Genomic DNA, 26,781 nt, shown 5'->3' with positions numbered 1-26,781 from the left:
CTGTTTTTCAATACATACACTCCTTGTTTGTGTGTCTCCGAGTGTATGTGTAGCTGCTCAGATCCACTGTGATTGCTTGAGTTATTTTTAAGGCAATTATTTTGGTTTTTGGCAGCGTCAGTCAATCCGGCATTATCCAGACTGACACAGATTGCATTCAGATAAGTCATCTAATGGCACAGATATAATAAGTCAACGCCGAGACAATTTTTTTAGATTTCTGCTGTTTGTGTGTGTATGTGTTTGCTGTTTTGGCTTAGTTTTTGAGGCAATATAACACCTCAAGGGTATTGAATTCAATTATCTACAAAATTATAGAGGAAAACAAAATTCACAATGTGTGTATTTCATGGAAAAGTAATTATTCTAGTCTCTTGGGAGTTTAGACAAAGAACAATCCTCAGCATCCTTCTAACACTGTTACTGCTGCTGCTTGTCGGTCTGTGTATGTGTCTGGAGAGCTGGGAAGTAGGAAATGGGGTTGAAAACATTGTTGACAGTGGGTTATCACATCCTCAGCTTGTGTCAGTCATGTAATCATTGTTTTTACATTTGAGATATTTGTGTTATTCTTCCAAATAAAAAGAAAACAAACAGAAAAAAAACATATAGTAAGTGTTTATGACTTGTATGTCTCATTTAATCTCTTATTCGTGCCTTTTTTTGCATTTTGCACATGAAATTTAATTAGCAGAAACAGGATATATCGTGTACACACAATATTGTTGGTGAGAAAACATCAAAAAGGGCATTTAGTTAAATAACTGAACAAGTAGAGTATCACATATAATATGTATTTACTGTTTCTTGGTTGACAGCAGTAAAGATAATCATTTTAATTAATTTAGTTAGAGCAACATCTCATTTACAATGATGCCTGATAAAACAAAAAAATACAATTAATTAAGGACACAAAATTTAGGTAGAACAAGCGAATCAGTTTCAACAGCTTCAAACAGAAGCCAACAGAATCATCATTATGAATTTTAATGAATTGAGTGTTACAGAGAATTTTGTTTGGGGTGTTTTGTAAGAGTTGGTCAGAACATGGGAACTAAAATAGTTCTCCCACGCTCAGTACAAACTTGAGCAACTTGCCAGGCCCTGGACCAATTTGGGTATGGACCAGCGCACCAGTCCAACACATTTATGAGGTCAGCTTTCCTTTCAGGGACCTAGAGATCCATTTGTGATTGGAAGTTTGCATATACTCCTGATGTAAAAGTAATTATATTACAGAAAATTAAAAATAAATGTAAACTTCTGCACCAAATGTTTTGGGGGCACAGATATGGGACCTACATGCCACAGGACGTTTGCAGCTTATCCTTTGAGCGCAGTGACGTGCAACGTGGGACAGGTTTGTTGCACTGATAGATGCTACACCCTGAGCAATTTCTCACAGTACGATTCAGTTTGTTTTTCTCAAGAATCCACACTGTTCCCAGTAGAGCAATGTGGAACGATGTGAACAATGTTTTCACTTCAGCTGTCACTAGTTGTAAAACTAATCACAAAGCAGGTATCTTGAATTTAAAAGCATTTTCAGACTTTTAAGCTTGACCTTGTGGGCAAAAGGTTGTTCTGTAATAAAAAAATGAAAGTTCAACATAACAATAAATAGTTTTCTAACCATTTAACCATGTTTCACACAGCAGTTCAACTACAAGTTATCAAACAAAGTATAAAAAAGCAATTTGAGCTGTAAAGTCTGTCAGCCCAAAAAACTTGGTTATTAGGGTTTGTGCAGCTCTACTGTATGACTCAACCCAACATCAGTGCTTAAGCTTTGTTAACATTAAATGTTGACTTGATTGAGGTTCAACAATATTCCTTCAGGTTCTCAAACTCTTGTTGAAGTGTGAAAAAATTCACACTTACACTTCTTATTTCATCATCAACGATGAAAAAAGATCTTGTGTTGTACCGCGCAACATAAATGTGAATATACTGTATACAAAAAAGTAGTGAGCAAATAAAAGAAAACGATTTGGTAAAGCATTTATTGAACATTGGATTATTTTGTTATTGCAAACAGTCAGCTGTGTTTGAAAGTTTGGCTTCTATTTATTTTTTGCCAACAGATGCTTTTATCTGTGACTTGAATGCAATCACCACTTGATGAAGGTGTAGATGTGAAAGCTGCAGACTGCATGGGGCCACATTATCTTTTTGTGTTACATGCTTTGTTCCTGCTTGACTCGTTTGACCCTCGTCTTTTAAAAAACATTGCTCGGTCAACCTCTGCTTCTCCAGAGGGACTAAAGGCAGCAATAACCAGTGCGATGTTGCAGTTGTCACACTTTCTGTCTGTCTGTTGAAATGTGAAATGCTCGTTTCCGTGTGTTAACACATAGGTTTGTTTCTACATGCCTGATCCAACTTGCTTGTGCCTCATACAGTTTAAGGATTAACTCTTTCCCGCTACCATCTGTTTCTCAAACTTGCTCCCAGTGTAGACATGTGTTCAGTGTCACGTACTGTTGCTCCTGCGGTGAGAAAGTCTCACAGCACCCCACTCTGTGGAGGCAGCGTGGAATATGCGAAAACAAGTTCTGGCAACAAACTGGATGAATTGTTGGAAGACACATGAAAAAAATGTGACATCTGTTTGAAATTTTGAATTCCCTGATATTTGTTTCCTTAGAAGGAGGCGCTGTATACGCAGCATTTTTGAACTATTCATCATCGTCTTTTGTTGTAATGAGGCATCCTGGTGAGATTACATTAAAGATTAACTCTGATGTTATTGTGTAGTTACCATAAATTAGTAATGGCTCCATGTTGTAGACTACTGATCACTCCCAGTTTCACACCAGGGGTGCTATTCTCTGAAACAAAGACTACGACTAACAGTCACTTATCACCTCATTTCATCTCCCAGAACAAGAATGAACATAGTGGAAGTGATTTTTCTGTCAGCGTTTCCACTATTTATCATCATCATAAACTCAAAGCTGAGTTAGCTCTCTTAGTGCAATTTGGGTGCTTGGCAGGTTCAAATACTTCCTATTTTAACTGCAGCCATTTAAAAGACTCCAGCTGCATTGCAAAACTGTGACTTCAACCAATACGTTGCAATGATTCTTGAAACTTCTTTATTTACTACCATTTTATAGCAAATAAATTCACCAAAAAATATTAATTTATTAAACTGGTATTTATTAGTAATAGCAATCAACAATAAATATAATTGGGGTTAAAAAAAAATATTCATATGATTTGCCTTCTTTTTAACTTTAAGGCATGGAAATATAAATATTTCCCTTTTTTTTGCTCTTTCCTAATTTATTGCTCCTAATTTCACCTCAGCATGAGAATAAGCATATCGCTAGTCTCACACACACACAGCATGTGGACAGGAGCTGCTGGGACATATGACGTGAGTTAACATTAAAAGAGCTGGCGACAGCATTTTACAGTACTGTAAGTGCAGTTAAGGCTTCCAAACTAGAGAAACACCAATCATAAACATTCAAGAACAAACACCACAGTCATGGGTGAACTGAGTTTGCTCAACTCACTGGCCTACAGTTTGCAAACAGCAAACACATAATAAATGAATCGGCCATAGAGCCACCTTTTTGAATCAGGATCAGATCAATATCTGATCCAAATACTGGATCCATGCATATATTCAGTTTTGCCAGTCCATTTTCTTACTTGCCTCTCTACTTGTTCTTAAATCATGTCCTCTATTGTTCCCAGCCTCTTTCTCCATGCTTCAGAGTTGTTCAGAGTTTTATTTTTCCCTTTTATTGTTGGTCTGTAGTACTTTATGTTCTTTATTTTTGCAAGTTCAGTCAAGTTATCCTTTTTTAGCTGACTGTCAACTGTAATTTGTGTTTTGTTTCTAATCTGTAACATTTTTATATCCAGCCTCTTTGAAATAAGCCAAATTTATATTGAAATAAAAACAGAAATAAATTTGTAACTGTTCTTTTTTTCTACCTAAAATACTGCTGGATAAATTACCATGTAACTGCATCGCAGTCAAATGATAAAGCTCTTTTTTCTCTTGAGAGGTGCTTTCACATGAATATGTGAACACATAATGAAATTGCTCTAAGCTAAACTAGTATAAGCAAAAATCACACAGACATGTGTGCCATTATGATGCATTAGCTACAGTATGTCAACAAAGTATTGGTTGTCACTGAGATAATACTGAAATTAAATTATCACAGTAGGTGTCTGGAATGAACAGACTGAAAAATAAATTACATATCACTGTTGACAAAATTGTCACTGTTTTTTCTAAGTTCCTGTGTGCAATTTAAACAGTGGGGAAGCCATGGCTCATTGGCTGTCTGCATTCAGTGTCCTGTAGTCCTGGCGCCTTTTCTTCCTTTCCTGTTCCCATGTTTATTTCCGTGTTTTATCCTTTTGTCTCCCTACTCTGTCGTGTCTCCATGTCAGTTTATCCCCAGTCCCAGTGTCAAGTTCACATGTTAGTCTGAGTCTCAGTATGTGTTACTTCCTGTTTTATTTTGCAGTTCCCTGTCTTGTGTGCGTATTTTCAGTCCTGAGTTTTCTGCAGTTCCTTGTTGTGTTCTTCCTCTTAGCTCTGTTTCCATGTAGTGTTTGAGATTTGTGCTGTTTTCACTCAGCTCTGTCTAGTTTTTTGCTTTTTAGTATCAAGCAATAAAGTTATTTCACTTCTGTTTTGCAGTCCTGTGTTTGGGTCCTAACCTGCCTGTTACACAGCATCATTGAAGCAGTGGGATTTGTTCCTTTTGACAAGGAACAAATAAAAAAAACAGCAAATATCCGAAGAAGAACTTTGAATGTCCCCCAAGAAGCCTGGAGAACTATTCCTTAAGACTACTTACAGAGAGTTTAGGCTGCGTTGAAGAATAAAGGTGGTCATACCAAATATCTACTTTTAAATTCTGCTTATGTATTTCCATGCGCACTTACATATGTTTCTATAAATCTCTGTACCTATTTCCCATTTTCCTACCGAATATGAATCTGTAGATTGAGACATTTGCGCAGGACTGAATGAAGCAGTAATTTAAGACATGGTAAGTAAATCCAAATACTGGATACAGTATACAAATTACAGATTGAGGAATTTATGCGATCGTGGCTCAAGAGTTGGCAGTTTGTCTTGCAATCGGAAGGTTGCCGGTTCGAGCCCCGGCTTCGACTGTCTCGGTCGTTGTGTCCTTGGGCAAGACACTTCACCCTTTGCCTACTGGTGGTGGTCAGAGGGCCCAGTGGCGCCAGTGTCCGGCAGCCTCGCCTCTGTCAGTGCGCCGCAGGGCAGCTGTGGCTACAATGTAGCTGCCATCACCAGTGTGTGAAAGTGTGAATGACTGTATGTAGTGTAAAGCGCTATACAAATACAGGCCATTTATAATATGAATTTTTAGGCTTATGAGTCTGTTGGGGCCTGTTAGCAACGATTCATATATCCTAGTAATCAATGCTTTGTCACTAGTAGAAAGCTACTAGCAGTTGCAAATGATAAGAAATGGCAAACAAAGGGGGTTTAAGTGCAAGTTATTTAAAATGTAGTTTTCTGTCCTGATGTTCAGCACTAGTTTTTTTTAAGTAGTTCCATATCATATGGGTATAATGGCACACTATGGGAATTTTCTTGATTCATTAGAGCTGCCAAGAAGTGCAAGCGACCTGTAATCTCATTATGGATGATATAATTTCATCAACAATTACTACTGATAGTTTATTTATATTAACAGATGTTCAATTATTTTCTTAAAATAATCATTCCCTTTTGTAAGAATGTCTTATTGCAAAAAAACTGGCAAGATATCAAAGGTTTATCTCAATTCATGCCAAAAGAAAAGAAGTGTACATTAGGAGATAGAGAAGTAAAACCAGTCAGTTGTACTGAGTTTCTGACAGGCAAGAGATGGAGACTATGATGGAGCTGCGTGAGTTTATATGTGTGTACGTGAGTGTGTGCACACTCCCTCATGGGAGTTTCCCTCCCCACTCAGCAGTAATGAGCTGTGCAGGCAGCATTTTGCTTATAGGCCCATAAACAATGCACTTATTAAGATGGAAGCTGCCGCGGGCAAACAAGGCTAATTCGGCGACATATGCGTGGAATGAGCGCTTTCGGAGGAGTCTGTGTGTCTTTGGGTGCGTGTCTGCGTGTGCGGAGGTGGGTTCTAAGTTAGTCAGGTTGTACACGGAGACAAAATGATGATAGAAAAAAAAGGCTGGAGAGGATTTGCACCCAAGAGATTCTGAAATGGGAGCTGTTTGAGAAAGCAAAGGGGCAACAGAAAGCGAGATGTACAGAATGAGAGACTTTAAGAAAGATAGAGGTAGAAAAGTAAAGCCACAGAACAGAGACGCTGGTGGAGTCTGGAAGATTGGAGGAGAGAGAGAACGGTAAAACGGAATGAACAGCGCAGAGGAAAAGAAAGATTTGGCTATCGAGACAGAAAAAGAAAGTGGGAACGCAGACAGACGGAGATTAAAATAGAGAGCGAGTGAGTCAGACGTGGAAAGAGGGACAGAAGGGAAGACTGACTCATAAAGATAAAGAGAAAAAGTGAAACAGAAAAAGTGACACAAAGACGACGAGGGAGCAAAAATAGAGAGAGGGAGAAAAAGTCTCTGGGAAATTCCATGGAGTAGAAGTAAAAGCAAAAGGCAAAAGCAGAAAGGGAGGGAAAGGACGGAGATGGAGCAAGAACTCTAATGACTTTGTTTTCAATTAAACGGTTGAAAAAGGAAGAGACAGAGAAAGATTTTTGTTTTAGCTTATAACCTATTTCAGACAACATTAAAAAAGAAGAAGAGGAAAAACATCAGAAACAAAAGCTCTTCCTATTAAATATCTTGACTCTTAAAATATGTTCATATAGTTCCTCAGTAAGGAATGAAAATGTCGCAGCATTGGGTCTCTGTGTTTTTTGGTTCAAGTTATACTCTTTGAATTATGGTTTGTATTATATTACAGTTCCTGGTTTCTAGGTTTCTGTTATGTTTCTATTTTCCATATGTTGTATGCTTAGTCTTGGTTTTCTGTCTTTCTGTCTTCCCTGTGTTCCCTGACCAAAGTGTGTAGTTACTTTGGTCTCTATGCTTCATGTTCCCTCTATTCTGGAGTCTGTCATGTTTTCACATCTCTGTGTCAAGTCTGCATCTTTGCAAATGTCTTGTGCTTCCTGTTTTACTTTGATAGTCCTTGTCCTTTGCTTCCTTTGTCTCATTATGTCTGATTTGTCTCAGCTGTGTTCCCACCTGTTCCCCATCCTCTCATTGACCTGCCTGTGTATTTATGCCCTGTGTCTTCCACTGTTTGTTTCTGGTTTGTCTGTCTGTCTCCTGTTGAATTTTTCCAGGTTCCATGTTTCGTCTTGCTGGTCTTCATGTTCTGTTTTTTCCCGTCTCAAGTTTTTATATTTCATGTTTTAAGTCCCAGACATTTTGTTCCTTTGTATTATTTTTGTACCTTTCCCCAGTTCAGATTTTTCTTAGTTTTAGTCGCTGCCATGCTCTGCCTTTGTTTGTATTTCGTTCCCCCACATTAAATGAAACTAACGCACAGTTACTCATTCATCAGTGCCTGCACTTGGGTCCACACTCCTCACCACTCCGCACGTCTGCATTGGCACTCGTGACACAAAGGTTGGGACATGTTTATGACAAACATTTGATAAGATATCTATGTTGGAAGTCTAAGGAAAATTCTAAATGCATCTTGAAAAGCCACATGCAGTTTTTTCTGTATGGCTTTACTGTAATTACACTAAAAAGAGGTACAATAGGCTTGAAAAAGGGCCACTTGAACATCATGTGTGCACATGTAAAATTCACGTGCCATCATATTAGCTTGCATGTACAACTTACAACGCTGTCGGTTCACATCATCATTACAAAGTTCACTTCTTAAGATATGACCTAAGTCATTTCACTTTGCTCACCACGTCTAATACTTGGTCTGGTAATTAAAAATAAGTGAAACACATTCAGTGATTTTTCTTTGTCAGTTTAAAATCAACAAAGAGTTAGTTAAGAAAGAGGAAAAAACCCACACAAACTGAAAAAAATTCATGCAAATCTACTGTAAAGAAGACCAAAACTACGTGGAGTTCAAATCTTTTAGTTGTTTAATTATTTATGGACCATTGGGTCGGTAGTGTATGAGTAATTGTGAATGATTTTGCATAAATGAAGTAATTTCTCTTATGCCTCAGTTAAGTTGTCAAGCATTAAGACATAGAATCTTTGATTAGACAGATGATATGATGAGAAAGTTCTTCATGGCAAAGTACACATTCATAGCTCTAAAAATACCGTATTTATGAGCATTAGCTGATATTTCTATCAGTAATCAGTGTGGCAGAGGTTTTGCAAATTATAATACTCCTGTAACTTTGTTGGGTGGGGGTGGGATTACCTCAGTGGCCAGCTCTGCGAGAGACAGGAGAGATGGAGGTTTGCTCTGAAGAAAAGAGGAATGAAAATCAGAAGAGCAAGATGTGTGTAAATGAGAGGGAAGCACGTGTAACAGTGAAGATGCAAGGAAAGTAGTGAGAGTAGCTGGGGTCAACCATCCAAAGCAAAAGAGCACCAAAAAAAGTAAAGAAGAGCGTGTAGGTGGAGTAGGTGCAGACAAGTGTCAGAAGAAGAAATAAATGATTTGTATGAGCAAGAGTGAAGGGGAAGATAGTAAAGCCTGCTACGGTGTATTATTTGAAGACAATGGCATTGAGAAAAAGACAAAGCAAAGCTTGAGGTGGCAGAATTGAAGATGTTAATATTTTCATTGGCAATGATCCAGATGGACAAGATTAGAAATGAGAACCAGTATCAGACAGACAGCTCAGGTCGAGTGGTTTAGAGACAACATTAGAGAGGAAAGACTGAAAGACATGTACAGAGGAGCAATAGTGAATGCAAGTTTGCTGCAATGTCCGCACACAAAAAGACTGGCAAGTGGTTTTCCTCATGTGAAAAATATGCTCACAGTAGAATGATGGAGTTCAAATGTTTGAAAATGACCCTTTGATGAGGAGAATCAAAGGCCTTTAAGTCTGATTATTACTGATGTCTTTCCTTCTTTGTGTTAACACACAAATAAATGCTCCAGACCAGCAAACCTAGGTGCTCACACTGGACGATGATCAGTTAATCAAGTGCATCTTGCTGCTTACCCTCTTAGTTCCTGTATAAGCAAGAAGGGTGTACCTAGTTTGCTGCTTCTGCATTTTGGCATAATTTTTTTAAACAAATATTGGCAAACTCTGATATGTCTTTTTGTAGTTCATTTGGGGTTGTATTCGTTGAATTTAAGACCCGCTAAGGACCATATTATTTTTATTATGAGCTCATAGAATTGAAAAAGGGTGTTTTTTTTTTATCATTTTTACCATCCACGTTTCAAGCAGTCAGAAAGGTTTTTAACAAAAAAACCTGTATAGTATATACACATATATATTGACATCGGCGTAACTTTGTGCTGAACACTGGGGGGGTCAAGAGTTCTGTCTAAATAAATAAATAAATCTGGGTAAATTCCCAGATGATTAAACATGCAACTATTTTACTGGTAATAACTGAAATGAGTAAAGAAAATCAACAGCCTATTTATGCAAGATAATTCATCATTTTATTGGGGGGGTTATATTGGTTGGGTCTGATTATTGGGGGGGGGGGGGGGGGGGGTCATAGCCCCCTGGAAATTACGTCCCTGTATATTGAGGCTAAAACTCTGTGCATTGATTTGGGAGGAGTGAACATGAATAAATAACACAAACAAGCTTAAAGCTGGCACAAATGAGCCTGTATGTAAAAGTCCTCTGACTCATCTCAGGGCCCTGTTAGCCAGGGTTTTCTTCCCCCTCAAGGCAGAGCTCAACTGGACTTAATAGTGTCTGTATTTGTTTTTGCATGCTTTTGTATGTTTCTGTGAACAACTGTCCAACAGAGTCAAATTGGTCAAATGGAATTTTTTCTCTTTTTAAGCACTGAAATGTCATGGGAGAGTCATTTGCATCTGCTGCATGAGATAGCTTTATGTTGCCAACTACTGAGTGTTTCAAGGCAAAAGTGTATGTGTGCTTGTGTCTGTATGTTGGTTTTTGTTTGATTGTGTGTTCATCTACTACACTCAGCGACACACACTTCAATGTATGCAATAAATGATGTCAAGTTGTTTACTTATATTGAATATCTGTCTTATGCTGACGTTCCATCTCGGTTATGCAGACCCACTCGGAGACTAAGAAATACGAAAATGCTTCTCCACTCGCTATCATTATGAACAGCTTCATACAAACAAGCACATATTGACACTTCAGCCACATGCATGCCCACTTGTGTAAACACCTGTGCACACACAAACACAAGCACACTGCTGCAGTTTTTTTATGTTTGCTTACTTGAACAAACATAATCTAATATGCAAATGCATTCACACATGCAAATGCACAAGAGGTAACTCACTATGCTCTCACTGACGGGCACACGCAGTGAGTCCATGCAGCACACAAGTATCACTGAAAATACATGTGCAGCCACATACACAAAGAAGGCGCTCGCAAACTATTTACTCTATGACACATTCATGCACATGCTGTTGCTGCCATATGCTATCTGTCTCTCTCGCACACATACGCGCTGAGTGAGAAGACAGACCATCCTCTCTCCAACACATTCACATGTGCAGTCGCCAAGCTTGTTTCCATGGAAACCTGAGGGGCAAGGTGCTAATGAAAGACTTTGTGATTGTGTAACCGTCAAAAAATGTTCACCTGTACCTGCATCCACAGCAGCGCGATGAACACAAAGTTCAGGGCTTGAATTCATGCAGGAAAAAGGAAAACTGTGGCATCATTACATGATGGGTGATTCTGCAAATTAGTTATAAGTAAACAAGGACTGTGGCGATCTTTGTATGACAGCAGCTGATTTAAGCAAGCCTGTGAGACTTTTTCCTGAACAGCTGCCAGTATGTGACAAGTGCCCATAGATTTAGTTTAGAATGTTGATTGCGCTGATTGTCAGTCAATTGAGAAGCTTGAAGCATAATTTCTTACATTTTCTTTCCTCCAGGCAGCAATTTGCTTTCAACAAGATTTTCATTAAACTTTTTTGCAACTAGGTTTTTCCTTGTTCGGCTCTCTTCATGCAATAGCTGAAAGACAAACGAGTGACTGGCTTTAAAATGTTCACTGCATGATTTTTTTTTTCAACTGATATGAAGTCTGACCAACAGCACAACCAATGCACATCTGAACTAATAATCAAGGCTGCGATTTCTCACTCCATCCCAGGTCGCTCTGTTAATGCAAATCACCAGACTGTTAATTTTGTAGCCTGTGTGTCAATTTAATGGGCACCACGTTAGTCATGCATTTGGCCACAATATTCATCTGGGAAAAAAAAAAATTCAGATTACACAATGCACAAGTTTGGGAACGGCCAATAAATCTATCTGAAAGCTAAAGGCATTCTATGTTTGTATTTGCGCCTGCAAAAACGTAAAAACAAACAAACAGTCATTTAAAACATCAAATTTACAAGGCTGTGGACCCAAAACCTTTACCCTGTTTCTTTTAAAAGATGATTTGAAAAAAATGTAGCTGAAATGTTTGTAAGATTCCACCATCAAACATATCAAGTGTAGGAAAAAACTTCACACAAACATTCACTGGAATCAAATGTAACCTGACATTCCGGCATTAGCTCAGGTTCAAGTCGGTGTTTTTGACTGAAATTGACAATTTGAGACTTGTTTTTGCGACATTTTCCTTCCTGCAGCACAGGCTTTTCTCTTTTTTATGTAATTCTTCCTACTATTTTTCCTTTCCCTCTTACTGGGCCAGTTGTCAAGGTTTTATGCGTCGAGAAATATACACATACAGTGTGAGAAACCTCACATTGGGGACAGGGAGAGTTAGAGTCATGCCTGATGAGAGGTCTGTCAACTTTTCCTGCTTAATGTATTATTGCAGGTCAAGCTGACTCTTCACTGCTGGCCAAAACCACCCCTGGGCTACCCTTGGGGACATGTCTCATTGTTCCCATCGGGGTCATTCACCACTCAGTCCAAGATTCAAATTACCTCTATTCTCACTGTAACAATACGATTTTCATTAAGTTGATACCTGTGGTACTGACAAATAATAGTACATTTTTTTAAAAAAATTGCTGTTTGTGGTGTGCAAAATGGCCATAGCCTGTGCACACAGCGTGTTGAAAACAAAGATATAGATCAAGAAAACATTTTGCACATAACTCTTGTATAACTATTGTAAACCATTTACATCCACCTACAGTATCAAACCACAAGTGTCAATATTGTGGATAATTTTTCCATAGACAAAACATAGGCTCTGTGGGAAATAAAAGTTTGATACCTTTTGATGAGCAAATTAATCTCCACAAATTGATTAAACAAATTTTGTGTAAATGCAAAGTAAAACCAAAGCGCTGATGTTAGGCAACAAGTAGCCATAACCACATGTGGTATTATGATATTAGTCCTTTAAATGGCTGATAATTACATTTTTTTTTTGAAAATGGAATGTTTATTGAACTTTCTGACAAAATTTTAAAAAAGTTAAATCTTAATATGCATGATTTTATTTATTACATACATTTTGATCATGCTGATGATGTAGAAGTCTCGAAAACACACAAAAACTCCCGAGTCAAATATGATACACTTGACATTACTGGATTAAACAGATGACTGATATTAAACATATCACCTGGTTTTAATGTTTTAATGTGGCTGATCACTGTAAGTGTTACACTTACGTTTATGTTCACATCAAGATTGATCACGACCATATAATCCCCCCGCCGTGGTTCATCCCCACTGGGCTCAGATCTTCCAGTTTTAGAAAAACACATTGTTAAATTGTTCAACTAATGTGTGGAAAAGCAGAAGTGCTGAAAACGAAGGTTGCATCTCTTTTACTAAATGCTTTTTGTGCCTTTCTCCATAATTCTGCTTTATTTTTTGTCAATTTCCATAACCGTGGAGACAATATGCATGACTGTTTTCATTCTTATATTTGGTAAATCCTGTGTCTTTCTTCTCTCACAACAATCTTAATTCCTTAGCAAAGTAAATTCTAATTTCTTTTTTCCTGTGCAGGCTTCAGCTGTGGAGGAAGGTGCCCGAGGAAGCTGTGAAACCCTTCAGCCTAATTTTTTTCACATATTTTTCCAGGTGAGTGAGCGTCAAGAGAGATAAGGCTGTCACACTTTCCCTGCAGACTGAAGCACAGGGAGCACATCTCAAACAGTGGGACGACTGGCCAACAGCGATAGCCAGCCAACATGTCCGTGAGACGGGTGAGGTGGTGGAGGTAGGGGAAAGCAAGGAGAGACGCATCAAAAACTTGGCACACTTTCACAGCAACTGAGGCACTCGGCAGACGTATCTGTGACAGAGCCGGCGTAATTGTTTTGCTTCCAGACAAGGTTCACTTTGTTGTCAGAGCAGAGGAAGAAAAAAAAAAGATGACTGATGGAACTAAGTAGTGAGTGATGGTGAATTTGAATGAGAGGAAGCCTCTCAATCTACTAACTGGAAGGCTGAAATCTGGTATTAACAGCCATTTGTTCTCACAATACAAGGGCTTGTTGAGGAAACACTCTCGGCTCAGAGAAAATGAGCATCCAAACACTGTATGAATCCTTATGCGTTTTGTGTTTGAGAGCCACAATAAGAAGAATTCAAACAAATTAAGGAACTTATTGCCGATTTCAATGAAAAGTATTTGACTCAAGAGTATTTATGGATAAATGGTTATATTTAATCAATACAGACGTTCCCTTCTTATGTGTTGAAAGAAAGTCAATCAAGTCGGTCTTAATACTACTTGTCGTATCTGCCACTGAGCCATAGTTGAACTTTATCCTCGTCCTTAAAACTTTATCTTTACCCTTATAGCAAACCAAGTCTTTAATCTCAAGTGGTCCTCTGAAACGAGGACAGACCAAAATATTTCCGCACTCACGAGGTCTGTTACTTAAATCACAAGTACATGCATGTGTCTTTTTTTCCTGCTTGCGCTCAAGCACACGTGGACACCTCAAACCTCTCTCTGTGCACATCGCTGCACACACTCCTCTCACACACTTACACGTATATTTCCCCAGGCAATTCCACACCGTGCACTCGGTGCCGTCGGGCCTAATAAACGTTCTCCAAGTTAATTATGCGTGCCTTCTATTATGTGGCCATCCTGGTCACAGCCAACACGTGTAATTTTTCCCGACGTTTATGAATGGAGGCCAACAGCCCACCAGAGGCTCGTGGGAAGCAGGTGGCTGCTGGACAGTGGCTCACAACGAGTGACAGGGGGCTTGTTCAGACTTAGCAGCACTTTGAAACGGTCAGATGCAAGGGCCAGGGGTTTCATCTCCAAATCAGAAGGGCACTTCCTCCAATGTCACATTTTAGAGGGCAAAAGTAGAAGTAAATGTTTCAGCTTTCAAACTTTCTAAGGGAAGTTTTCCCATATTACATCGACAGCTGGTACAGTATATACTCTGAGTGAACCACTTTGGCTGGTAACCATTTGTCAGTTCACCATTACTTTGTGCAGTCGAGTATGAAAGGGGTAATTTTCTGCCTTGTTATTTAAAAAGCGGGGTGTGTGATCTGTTTCTAGTTTAGCCTGACCCACAGAATCTGTAAACGGCAGAGAGGCCAGATATGTCAGAGCTGTAAATGCAAATGTTAATAGAAGTCAAACACTAAAACCTGCAGAACTTTTTCTTTTCATTGCAGTAGTCAAATTTGTGTTTGACTACTGTGATCCAAGATTGATCCAAGAGTTAAAGTGCACACTTGTGCAGAAATCCATGCCCAGATATCACCAAAAACTGAAAGACAAAAGCAAACTGCCTTCATATGTAAAAGGACTGCAATTGAGGTCAAGCACTGTAACTTGACTCTGTTAAGTACAAGACAATCACATAATCAGCTGCTCAAAATTTATGATTTATTTGATTTTCTAGGAGAATAATTACTTTTTTACATTTTTTTTTACTCATGAACCTGTTTACATTTGACCAACAACAGCTGTTTACTGTATTTATGCTTTTCTAAACTGACACATTTATTTTTTAATGAGCAAACAATGCTGCTTTGAATCTGCAGCCTGTAAATTATTATTTTGGTTCAGTCTCACTCCTCTCACAAACCCGCTTTACACAACCTGCTCAACACCAAACAGCAGACGTGCACATCAATCGCCAAGAAAAATGAACATCTAACAAGTCAAAAGTCAGATGATTTTTTTCACGAGTTGCTGGAGATTTAACTGATGGCCAGATGCACACGTTTAAATGAATGCTAATGTTGTTCTGTGTCTGATTAATGTTTAAAATAGCAAGTTTTGCTGACACATTCTGCTGCCTCTGGTGAAACAATAAATCACTGCTGCTTTAAACAGCAACTTTTAATGAAAGGCGTTGTTTGTCTGTGCTCTAAGGCAATGCAAGTGTTGTGTGCTTCAATCCATGTCCCACTGCAAAATAATAAAATACAATAAAATAAAATGCAGTACCGTAAAGATTTGTGTTTTAGTTATGGTGCCTCATGTATCCCATTTATAACCAGCAGCTGCTGCTAGGGCAGAAAAACTAAGCCAACACACAAGTGCCAAAAAGCTGTTTCCAAAAACAAGTCAGCCTCCACAGACTCCCATATTATAATGGTCAGCTTTGTTGATGAAATTATAATGTTTACAACCTGGTAAGACACTTCTTTGGTTTGGGTTGTATTGAGTATTGAACTTGTTTGTAACTCACCCATTTGGAATAGAGTCTGTTGGGCCTAATACCAGCTAACTTGAGCTATTGCGTTTAAGTCATTTTAGGCTTTTTCCATTAACTGAATTATCTTACAGATGATATAGCTTTTTGTGTGATAGTCTGCTCCTCATAGTCTGTTTTTAACCATTCCAACTTGTCAGAGAGGCAATAGATAAAGAGCTATTAAGGCTTTAATTCCAGGGGCCATGAGCCAGTGATCCCTGGAATTAAATTATATATGCCATATGTTCACTATAAATCTTACAATAGTGCCTGCCTTACAATTTCTACTCATATACTGCTAGCTCAAATTATGTCAAGATTACCATTAAAAAAGCAAACTTTTTCAGAAGGATGGTAGAGAACACTAAACCGAGGCAGCGTGTATTCTGCTTTTTTTCAGCTCCATCTGTATTTTCCCAAGTTGCAAGTTGCTGTGGCATAAAGTTACCAATGATGCACAGTGGATGAACAGATTTTCTCAATTGTACTGTTTATTCTTTGATGTATATGATACATGAAGCACCTGTGAATCAGTTAGGCTGCTCCCCAGCCTCCCCACTTTTATATTCGTTTCATGGGCGCACCAATATAGAGCTCACCCATGAGGATTTACATCATGCCCGTAACATCCACTTCATTCCTCAATACAACAACCAACAACTCCTCCCTCGTGTGTTTGTATTTAAAAAAGCTCTCCATGCACTTCTCCATTCTTGAAGGATGTCTCTGGTTTGTTTTCTGATCACTTTTTGAACAGTGAAGTGTCGGTACTAAAATAATTTCCACAAGAGAAGTAAAGAGATATGCAGATGTGCCTGTGTTGTGCTGGTTAATTGATATTTCTCTTCTGAGGCTGAATGTCTCAAGAGTTTTAAAAAGAGAAAGAGTAAAGCCACTTTGCCACCTCTGAAGTGCAGCGTTGTCACAAGGATGTAGGGAGGGGTAAATGTGAACTCTGCTGTGAATTTAGAGATTCTGCTGGATAGGACGCCTCACCCACGCATCACCCATTTACACCTGTCACAAAGCAGAGATGGCAACAGAGAGGGCTGGAGTGCTGTTGAGTACAAAGTGAGGCAGTGAAGGAATGAAAAACCCTGAGAGGCAGATGTGTGCTGAGCGTATGTGGTTGAGGGAAGCTGTGGGTTTTTTGACTCTGGACACCATTTTGGTTGCTGAACACCAGCACCGCACTATTTGGTCTTCCAAAGAGGTGCACTGTGGCAGAATTACTGCATATTGCCTCTGACAGTGATAACGACTCGGTGCATATTGGGATTATACTACTGTGTGAAGTCTTGGCATCCAGCCTATTAAATATGCATGAATGTTTGAAATGAATTTTGGAGGATCCCACTCCTCACCACCCGTACCCCCCCCCCCCCCTCCTGCCCCCTCCCCTTCATTGTCAAACTATATAATCATATTCCTGTCTATTAAAATTCAGATGCATAATTTAAACATATGACAACAACAGGCTGAAAGAGAAGCTTTCTGTTCTGCAGCTGGCAGCAAGGTTGCTTTTGATGAGCGGCGCATGCTAAATTGACGTTGTTGTGGTAAAAAAAAAAAAGAAAACAATAAAAGAAAAAACAATCCTCCAAAATTTTCCCCCATGTGAAATTTGACGGCGCTACTTCAAAAGTGTGACACAGAAACATATTGACAGATATGAAATATTCAGCAAGGTTACAGCGAGGCTGCACCAGGTGGAAGCACAGCCTCGCGTCGGCAAGCACCTGTCAATCTGTGGTTGTTTCACACAGTTATATTTAAGTTAATAACTTTATCTGTATGATAGTTCTTTAGAACCAATTCTACTGAGACAGAAATGTAGGCTAAATTTTAACAAACGGAAAAATGATTTGCAGGTTTAAACCAAACATTACTCGGTTTAGGGTGCAGGTGGAGCTTGACAGGGACAGCAGATGAATAAAATGAAAGTTGGTTTTTGGCCTTTCAAAGACCTTTGCTAGAGAAAATATGACTAAAAAATAGAATATTATATATATTATAGAGAAAATAATAAAATAAAAAATAAAATAAATAATTATTTAAATAAATAAATAATAAATTAAATAAATAATATGTATACATACTGAAAATGAATAGAAAGAAAACTGAAACAGCTTTAAAAATGTCAAAATAATGGTTAATGTCTGTTAATGTTATAGAGGTTAAAATTAATTTCATCTGTCAAGCCACCCCAGCTCCTTCTTTTCATGCTGTGTCCGACTTAATTGTGTAATGTCTGTTGCCAATGGTGCAAGCTCTGTTCTCCCCATTTCCAGCTTGATAGTACTTGGAGGTCCCAGAATAGAGCTTCACCAAACTTTCCTGCAACAGGAGGACAGTTTCCAATTTCTTTGAGGAGTACCTGAAACTTTACATACTAAATACCCAGGTGTATTTAGTATGTAGTTGCTAATTTTTATGCCATTTAGTGCTTTGTAGCTACCTGGGGATGCTGAGTAATATCATGGATTACCATATAAATAGCGCACAATTTCTGGTACATTTCACTTATCATAATTGCACATTTTCCACTTTTCCTGTTTTATTACATAACATGAAAACAGCAAAAATGAAAACAGTGTGTGACTATTTCATGATTCGGTTGATTGATTGTACAATGGAAATGGATGTGTGAGAGAGATCCTGACAATAAGACTGAAAAACTGGCCTGGCTATAAATATATTTGTACGCTTTTCTAGTCCCTAAGGACCCCAAAGCGCTTTACACATCCAGTCATCCACCCATTCACACACAGGTGATGGCAGCTACATTGTGGCCACAGCCACCCTGGGGCGCACTGACAGAGGTGAGGCTGCCAGACACTGGTGCCACCAGGCCCTCTGACCACCACCAGTAGGCAACGGGTGAAGTGTCTTGCCCAAGGACACAACGACTGAGACTGTCCAAGCCGGGGCTCGAACCGGCAACCTTCCGATTACAAGGCGAACTCCCAAGTCTTGAGCCATGATCACCCCCCAAAAACTAAAAGGGAGTGAAAGGCTGCACAGAAACGCCCAGTAATGGACAAAATATTTCACACCACAAATGACTCATCATACATTCCTTATAAGTCAAAGTGTAAATACATTTGCTTGGAGGAGACACTTCCCTGATCTCCACATTGAGGTCCCCACACTGGGTTGACATGAATACAGTGACATTCAATCCTTTTAATAAGATCTTTAGGCTGAAAACAACAGACTACTGGGTGCAACACCTAAACTAGATAAACATAGATAGATATAGATAGCAGTTCTTTACCATGACAACAGATGAAAAGAGGAAAGATTTGAATCAGTCTGTGTCAGTGCAGACTGACTCATGTACATGCACATATGGAGAAGGAGACAAGCTGGATGCAGACCCACTGATATGCAGAGATAGACTGTGCGTGTGTGTGTGTGTGTGTGTGTGTGTGTGTGTGTGTGTGTGTGTGTGTGTGTGTGTGTGTGTGTGTGTGTGTGTGAGTGAGTGTGAAACAGAGAGAGAGGAGAGAGAGAGAAATTCTGAGAGACTAAGAGGGTGCAAGCTTGAAAGTGAATGCAGAAATTGGAGATATAGCTGTGGGTGGAGGGCAAACTAACTTTGAACATTCATTGCAGTGAAGTTATTATCCATCCTCTCTAGAGGTCACAGCCAAGGCTGCTGGGAAGGCTCCTCAAACAGGAAAAACTCCTACATACTGAACTCACAGGGCACAATATGAGCCTTTGCTTATTCCCCAGACCATAAAGAAAATGTTCTTTAGATATAGATGGAAAAATGGATGGTATGACTTTGTGTCTGACGGTCTTATTTGATGTGTGACAACAACATTAAAGGTGGAATAATGTGGGGGGTTGTTTTCTGTCTGTCTTGAAAAAAGACACCTGTCATCTCCTGATTGCTCAGTTTTTATAGTTTAATCAGCACGATTCCAAACTTCTTGGCTATTTTGCTAAAAAAAAAAAGACCAGCATCCAGTACTGCCATGGCAGGAATGTTGAGACATACACACTAAAATATGCTCAGGATCTGTTCAAGAAACCAGAAAAAAAAATATCCCAAGTCAAACCTTCAAACTCCCAATTAAGCTTTTGGAGGATAAACAGAAACAAACTGAAATTGCAGAAGCTCCAAACCACAAGCCACACAACCCAAAGGATCTGCTGCCAGTTTCTCAGTGTCAGACTCCAAATGATATCCCCGTGCCTTGTTTTGAGCCTTGAATTATTTCTGTAAATTACATCTTAAATATATATTTTCTGTTTCATTATTTTACACTTATGTAAAATCAAGGCTAAGTAGGGTATTTCATACCTTATTCCCAGTAATGCTTTCCAGGTTCTCCCTGAGGATCCTGAGACGTTTCCAGGTTAGGTTCTGGGTTGTTTTCCCAGTTGGGCACCCCTGGAAAACCTCCAAAGGGAGGTGCTCAGGAGGCATTCTAATTTAATGCTCAGACTACCTCTGCTCACTCCTTTCTATATGAAGCAGCAGCTTTATTCTACATGTCTGATCTCCTCACTGTAAACAGTTCATCTAAGGCTAAACTCTGCCACCCTACAAAGGATGCTCATTTTGCCACTTGTATTTGCATCCTTATTCTTTTAATAGTTACCCAGCACGTGGAATTATGTGTCTGTATTTCTCACGTTTCATCATTCTTAAATAAAATCTCAATTCTTACATGATACATGAATTCTCCTGCTTGGGCCAGCTTCCTCCTATAACCCAGATCGAGCAGTCCAGAAGCAAACCATTGCCTAAAAACCTGAACATCATTGCTCTCAACTTTGTTTTTATTTGCCTTTTTCAATCTGTTGAATTATATTAACTATTATATGATGAGTGAAAAGATACTAATCAAATTAAACTGCATTGAAATTTGTATAGACAACATAAAGTTGTCAGCGTAAAATTTTCAGGCATGTCACCTATGTTTCAGGTGATCTTTCTGTTATTTTGCAAATATTGTTTTATGGGGATGTGAATCAATCCCATTCAAAAGCAGCACAGTGGCAGCTCACACCCCCGCTGAGAGGTTAATAGGAGCCAGCAAACAGCTCAATACTCAACCCACCTTGTTTAACACCTGAACAAGAGAATTCTTAGCCAATAATGTTTTCAACCAATGTGTGATTGATTTCACTTTTCATCTAGACACAATGTGTGGTGTTCAGCTGGCTACACTGCTTGTGTAAGTGTGATGTTTTACCTTTTTGGAACCTTTTTTTAATACACTCCAAATAGGAAGCAGGAAAGCCTCAGGCTGTGTGTCAGGAGAGCCGCCATACTCTGAGGTAAGCAGGCGAGGGCCTTTCCACAAAATCCATTTATGTTAGTGTCAAACACTGCTTTAGATTTAATTTTGCAAGTTTAAGACCAAAAAAGTTAATTAAAATTTTATTTTTTTTTAATCACTTTACTTCACACAGAAACCTTGTACGAAGTTGGCCTTATACAAAGTGAAAATGAGAGAAATCTTCATAAAATCAGTATTCGGTTTGTCTATCCTTCACTTTTCAAACTGCGTAAATTCTCCCTGGTACATTTTTCTGTAGCTACTGTAGTGTATTTTTCCAATTGGTTGTTCTGTTGCTTTAACCTGTTTTGGTGTATCTAATGTTTACCCAGGTTACCTCGATGATGTTTATATCAGCGGTCTACTTTATGACTCTGGATCAATTCTATTTTTCACGTTACAGAATGAATTTGAGACGCATCAGTTGCAGAATAAATGAATTGTATCTTAAATATTTCAGCCTTTATGCGCTGTGCTACAAGGGTCTGTGTATCACACAAAGTTCACACAAAGTCAGCGTTACCAATAAAAAAATGATTATTGTGTTGCATGTTTCTTCTTTGCTCTTTTCTCTGTCTGTGTAGTGAAGTGTTATGGCCCATCCAGGGGTGGCCAGACAACAGCATAAGTGTGATCCATCCTCACCATATCACACGTTTGGTACAGTTTGATAATGATTTATTTACAATATGTTAATTCATTAGGTTATTTGACACTAAAAAGAAGCTGGTTATAACTTCGAGGTGAACTTAATGCAAAAACAACAAACAAAAGGATCCTATCTCGAGGATTTACCAAACTTACCTAATGAAAAGAATCAAACCAAATGACAACAACGTACCTCTCTAACTAAGAAAAACGGGAGAAAACTATAATCATACAAAAAAGGCAGTCCACCCCTACAAACTCCTGTATATAATGAACAGTATTGGGCATGTTTGCAAAGGTAAACTTGTTGGGATGAGTTGAGGATGAATGAATGGCAGTCTATGACCGCGTCATTGTATAAGTAATTTCCAGCTAGTTAGCCTATTCCTATAGTCGGTCCTCTGGATCCACCAATCACAGAGAGATACCTGCACACTCAAATTTGCATATTAGACAACACTATGACAGCGGTCGTGACACTAGTAAAGAAACATTTACGTTGTAGATGCAAAATACGAAGACATTTTTAGCTCTTGTGGGTCAAGGTCAAAGTGGATATAGATAAGTTGGTAAAATGTCTTTTGAATATCATATACAAACCACTTTCAAAAGTAGCTTAAAAATATTTTTTTATAAAAGCACCTTAACTTCTATTACACTCTTCATAAAGCCCTAAACATATGTTAAAACAGGAACTTTAGGTTTTATTATTATTATTATTAGTCGTAGTAGCATTAGTTACTGGGCTTTGTAGGCTGTAGTTAAGGGAGTGGAGATTATAGCAATTTGTGCACTTCTGTCTATTTGCACTATATATGCACTTTCTTTGTGTATTTGTCTATGCACTTTATGTATCCACACACTCAGTGCTGCCTGTTCCCCTAGAGTCTCTGCTCAATAAGTTGGCAGCAAATGCAAAAACCTGCAAGATCAAAAGGAATATCACCCCGCTAATTCAACTTCAGATCAGAGAAAGATCTTCAAATTAAGCACAAGGTTTTGAAGTAAATGCTGTTTTGCCACCAAGTTTCATTTATTTTCAGCTCCAGCATCCTAATTGGCCCCAGAGGTGAAGAGGAAAGTGGATGGGATGGGAGTGCAGACCCAGGGCCAACTATCCATCTAAAATGTACACTAATGAAAAGGTCTGGGGAGAAATTGACATTTCAGTGCAAAAAGAGCAAAGCCTTGTAAGATCGCCCAGTGTCCAAGCAAAGAGCGTTGTGGGACCGGGAGCAAGTCAATACTTCAAATCATGCAGATATTAATTAGACTCTTCACGAACAATTTTGATACCTTTTAACACAAAATTTGCAGAGATGCATTTGACCAATATTAAAAACGCAGAACATCTGCTCCTTTTATCCTATATCATCACCTGCATGAGAAACCGCAATGAGGACACAAATCCCAGGAGGCAGCAGGCTTGTTCAGTTTGAACATTTAAATTGTTGCTCTTTCCTGGCTCACTGTGTTTTACAGAAGCAGCACATGCACTGACGCCTGGCATCAAATCATTCGGTGCTTTAATACGTGTTGTTATGCAGTCGGAAATGGCTTCATTCCAAATCAGTTTAATTTCTGCGAGACAAAAAGCATTGCTGGGTATTGTTCAGTATGGGAAAATTACACATTCCCATTTTTCTAAAATAGTGGGTTATTTCATATACACCCGTCCGGACCAGTATTACCTGGTGCAACAGTGTTTTACAGCTGAAATGAAGGAGAAAGCTCAGCTTCCCAAAGATGTGGTGAGCTCAAAGTAAACAACCCACGATAATTTATTTTGTCAAATTAAAATTTTATCCATCAAAGTTAAAAATGATTAGTCATCCCACAGTCATATCATTAAGCACAGCAACTTTAAAAACTGATATTTATTTAGATTTTTTCTGTCCTATGGATCTTTCCAAACTAACGTTAATGATTTTTTTCTCTAAATCATTAACATGTTTAGTTGACCCCTTTCCTACAAGACTGTTCAGTGAAGTATTACCGTTAATTAATGCTGCAGTTTCAAATTTGATCAATATCTCTCTCTCAACAGGATATGTACGACAGGCTTTCAGGGTGGCTGTAATTAAACCACTTCTTTACTTAGACCAATCTTCAATCTTCTCATTTCAAGAATTCTTGGAGGAGTCTTTCTCAAACAGTTAACTGAATGTTTCACCACAAAGATTATAAAACACTATTGGGCTTTTAAAAATGTGCTGGGATGGTTTAAATGATATTTTTCTGATAGTTCACAATTGAGGTAAGGGGAGGTCTTCTTTACACACAAATGTTAGTCATGGAGTTCCACAGGGTTCTGTGCAATCTGTGGTTTGGTCCCTGGTATGCCAAATATCCTTTGGCAAGATCCTGTGTGCTCTAGGAGAGTAGTTCTATATAATTATCACACAATTTACTGCTTACACAAATCAACTATTTAAAATACACATAAGTCATAAAGATCTCAGTTTCTTTCCTACATTTCATGCGAAACTGAGGCTGTCATATTTGTCTTAAAAATCTTAGAAACATGGTGTCTAACTAGATGGATGGCATTAACTTGGTCTCCAGTAACACTGTGATCAAGAGTCATTTTGATCAGGATTGTGTCCTTCAGAGTGCACATTAACCAAACATGTCTTTTTTCATCTGTGCAATATCCATCTGTCTAAAAATCCTGTTAGAGTGATGCTGAAAAACAAGTTTGTGCATCTATTACTTCTAGGCTGGACTACTTTAATTCATTATTACAAGGTTGTTCTATAAGTTCCCTAAAAAGCTTCCAGTTAATCCAAAACACTGCAGTAAAAGAACCAATAGGGACAAGAAAGAGAGATCGTATTTGTCTTGTATTAACTTCTATTCATGGGCTCCCTGTTGAGTCCAGAATTTAATTTAAAATCCCTCTTCTCACAAAGTCTTGAATCCTCAGGCCCCATCATATTATCATATTATCCCAAGTATCATATATCACATTATCCCAACACAGCACTTTTCTCTCAGACCGCAGCTGGCTGCCCCTCCTTAAGTGTGGTTCTCCTGGAGGTTTCTTCCTGTTAAAAGGTAGTTTTTCCTTCCCACTGTCACAGAGTTGTTACTCATAAATTGTTGTTTGTTTGGCTTTTCTCCAGAATAATGTAGGTTTTGTGCCATCGAATATAAAGCCCCTTGAGGCAACTGTGATTGTGTTTTGGCGCTATATAATTAAACCTGAATTAAATACCTGACCTTTATTTGGCCTTCATGACAAGAGTGAAAAAACTGTAAGGGTATGATAAACCCCAGAACAGACGTGACAGGTAACTGAATAGTGACCACACACGAATGGTTGCTGCATCATGTGAACAGAATGTGATTAGAACCCCTAATCCCAAAACAAGATTAAAATTTAGATGACTATACAATGATAACCCAGCTTATCGCTCTTGGTTGGAACATTTTGGTCCAGACTAAGCTATTTTACCTGCTATCAGATGTCAGCTATCAGACATTCCCATCAGTCTCAGCCGCTTTTTTGTTTTTAATGCTAGTTCTTTGGTAGATATGAGCATTTGAACATTTACTTTGCATACAGTGGCAAAAGGCTGTTGGAAGACTGCTAGATTATTATTGATATATACTTAGCCAGAGCATTACTTTGCATCTATAGGTCTTTCACTTGTAGGACAGCACCTTGATTTGCTGGTGCTTGGATATATTTAGTGATCACAGCAGTAGTTGTTCTCCTTTTTCACTTTGCATGCTTGTAAATTTGAAAATTTGAAGAAGAACATCCTTTGTAAAATGCTACATGCAACATACTAAATATGCTCACCATGTTAAAAATGTAATTATCTCTATATGCAAATTGTTTTTAAAAAAGCAAATTAGAGTTGCAGGTTAATTTCATGTAAAGGTAAAATACAGTTCAGGGCAGTGATGTCAAACTCATTTTATATCACGGGCCACAAATATGTGCATGCTTATGCGTGAAATGGCTTTGATGTTGTGCAGTTTATGATTATAGACAGTTGCATTAACGTTTCCTCCGTCTGTACACGGAGAATGAAATTACATGGCCAGCTCCGTACTCACGCAGAACTCATGTGTGTGATGATTGACATGTTTTTGTGAAACCTTAGAAAACATTCATCTTCCTCTATAGCAGCAATTACCTTTACCTTTATGTGATTTTGTATGATAGGACTCATACAGTAGTCAAGTATTTTAATTCACACCAAGCGTGCTGGATCAGATAGAGATCAGAGCTCCGTGCAGGAAAATTAGGTTCCAACCAAAGTGGAAGCAGATATTAGTACATGGAGCTGTTGTTGCACAGAAGGATGTTGTCATGTAGAAACAGGGAAAAATCTTTTCTATATTTAAAAGAAAAAAGCAAAGTTCAAGTGAAATACAGACCCTTCCCAATACAGACTGGACGGTCTATATTCATAGTGAACGTAACAGAGAGTAGAAGGTTGTTTATGAAATAAAAGAAACATTCATGTACAGGAAAATGTTGTTGGAAAACAAAGCTCTAAGGCTGAAGTACGGAAGCGCATGAGAAGCTGAGGGTTTTGTTTTCTATTTGACACTGATGGGTCGCCTAAGCCTGGATGAACCGGCGTCTGGCCAGTCCAGACGTTTATAAAATCCTGTGGATTACATGGAGGAAAAAACACATCAGCAGCAACATACTACTCACTTTCCTGACAACATTTCATCCTGTGTAGAGAAATATGATTGTTCCATTACCTAAAGTATGCTTTGGAAACTGAATTGTTGTTTGTGTGCCATATTGTCAAATCTATCTTCTTTCCATGCTTTCAAAACCCTGGTGTTTATAGCTTGACCGCATGTATTTATTACTTTATTTAAATAAGGGCTTTTAGAGGAGTAGGGGTATAGAGCTTGCTCAAGCTAACAGAGGCCTATGTAATCCTTCAGTTGACCTTAAAGTCACCATGAAATGAAAAGTGACTTTAGAGACTTGTTTGCTACTTTTCCGCTCTTCTACAGTAAATCCCTTATAAGAACACATTGCAAAATATGAGCATAAGTTTATTTTCATTTTTTTGTTATCACATCA

This window comes from Neolamprologus brichardi, chromosome 18 (assembly GCF_056152115.1).
Source record: "Neolamprologus brichardi isolate AB-2024 chromosome 18, ASM5615211v1, whole genome shotgun sequence".
NCBI classification, from domain to species: domain Eukaryota; kingdom Metazoa; phylum Chordata; class Actinopteri; order Cichliformes; family Cichlidae; genus Neolamprologus; species Neolamprologus brichardi.
Note: the sequence above shows the minus strand (reverse complement) of the source record.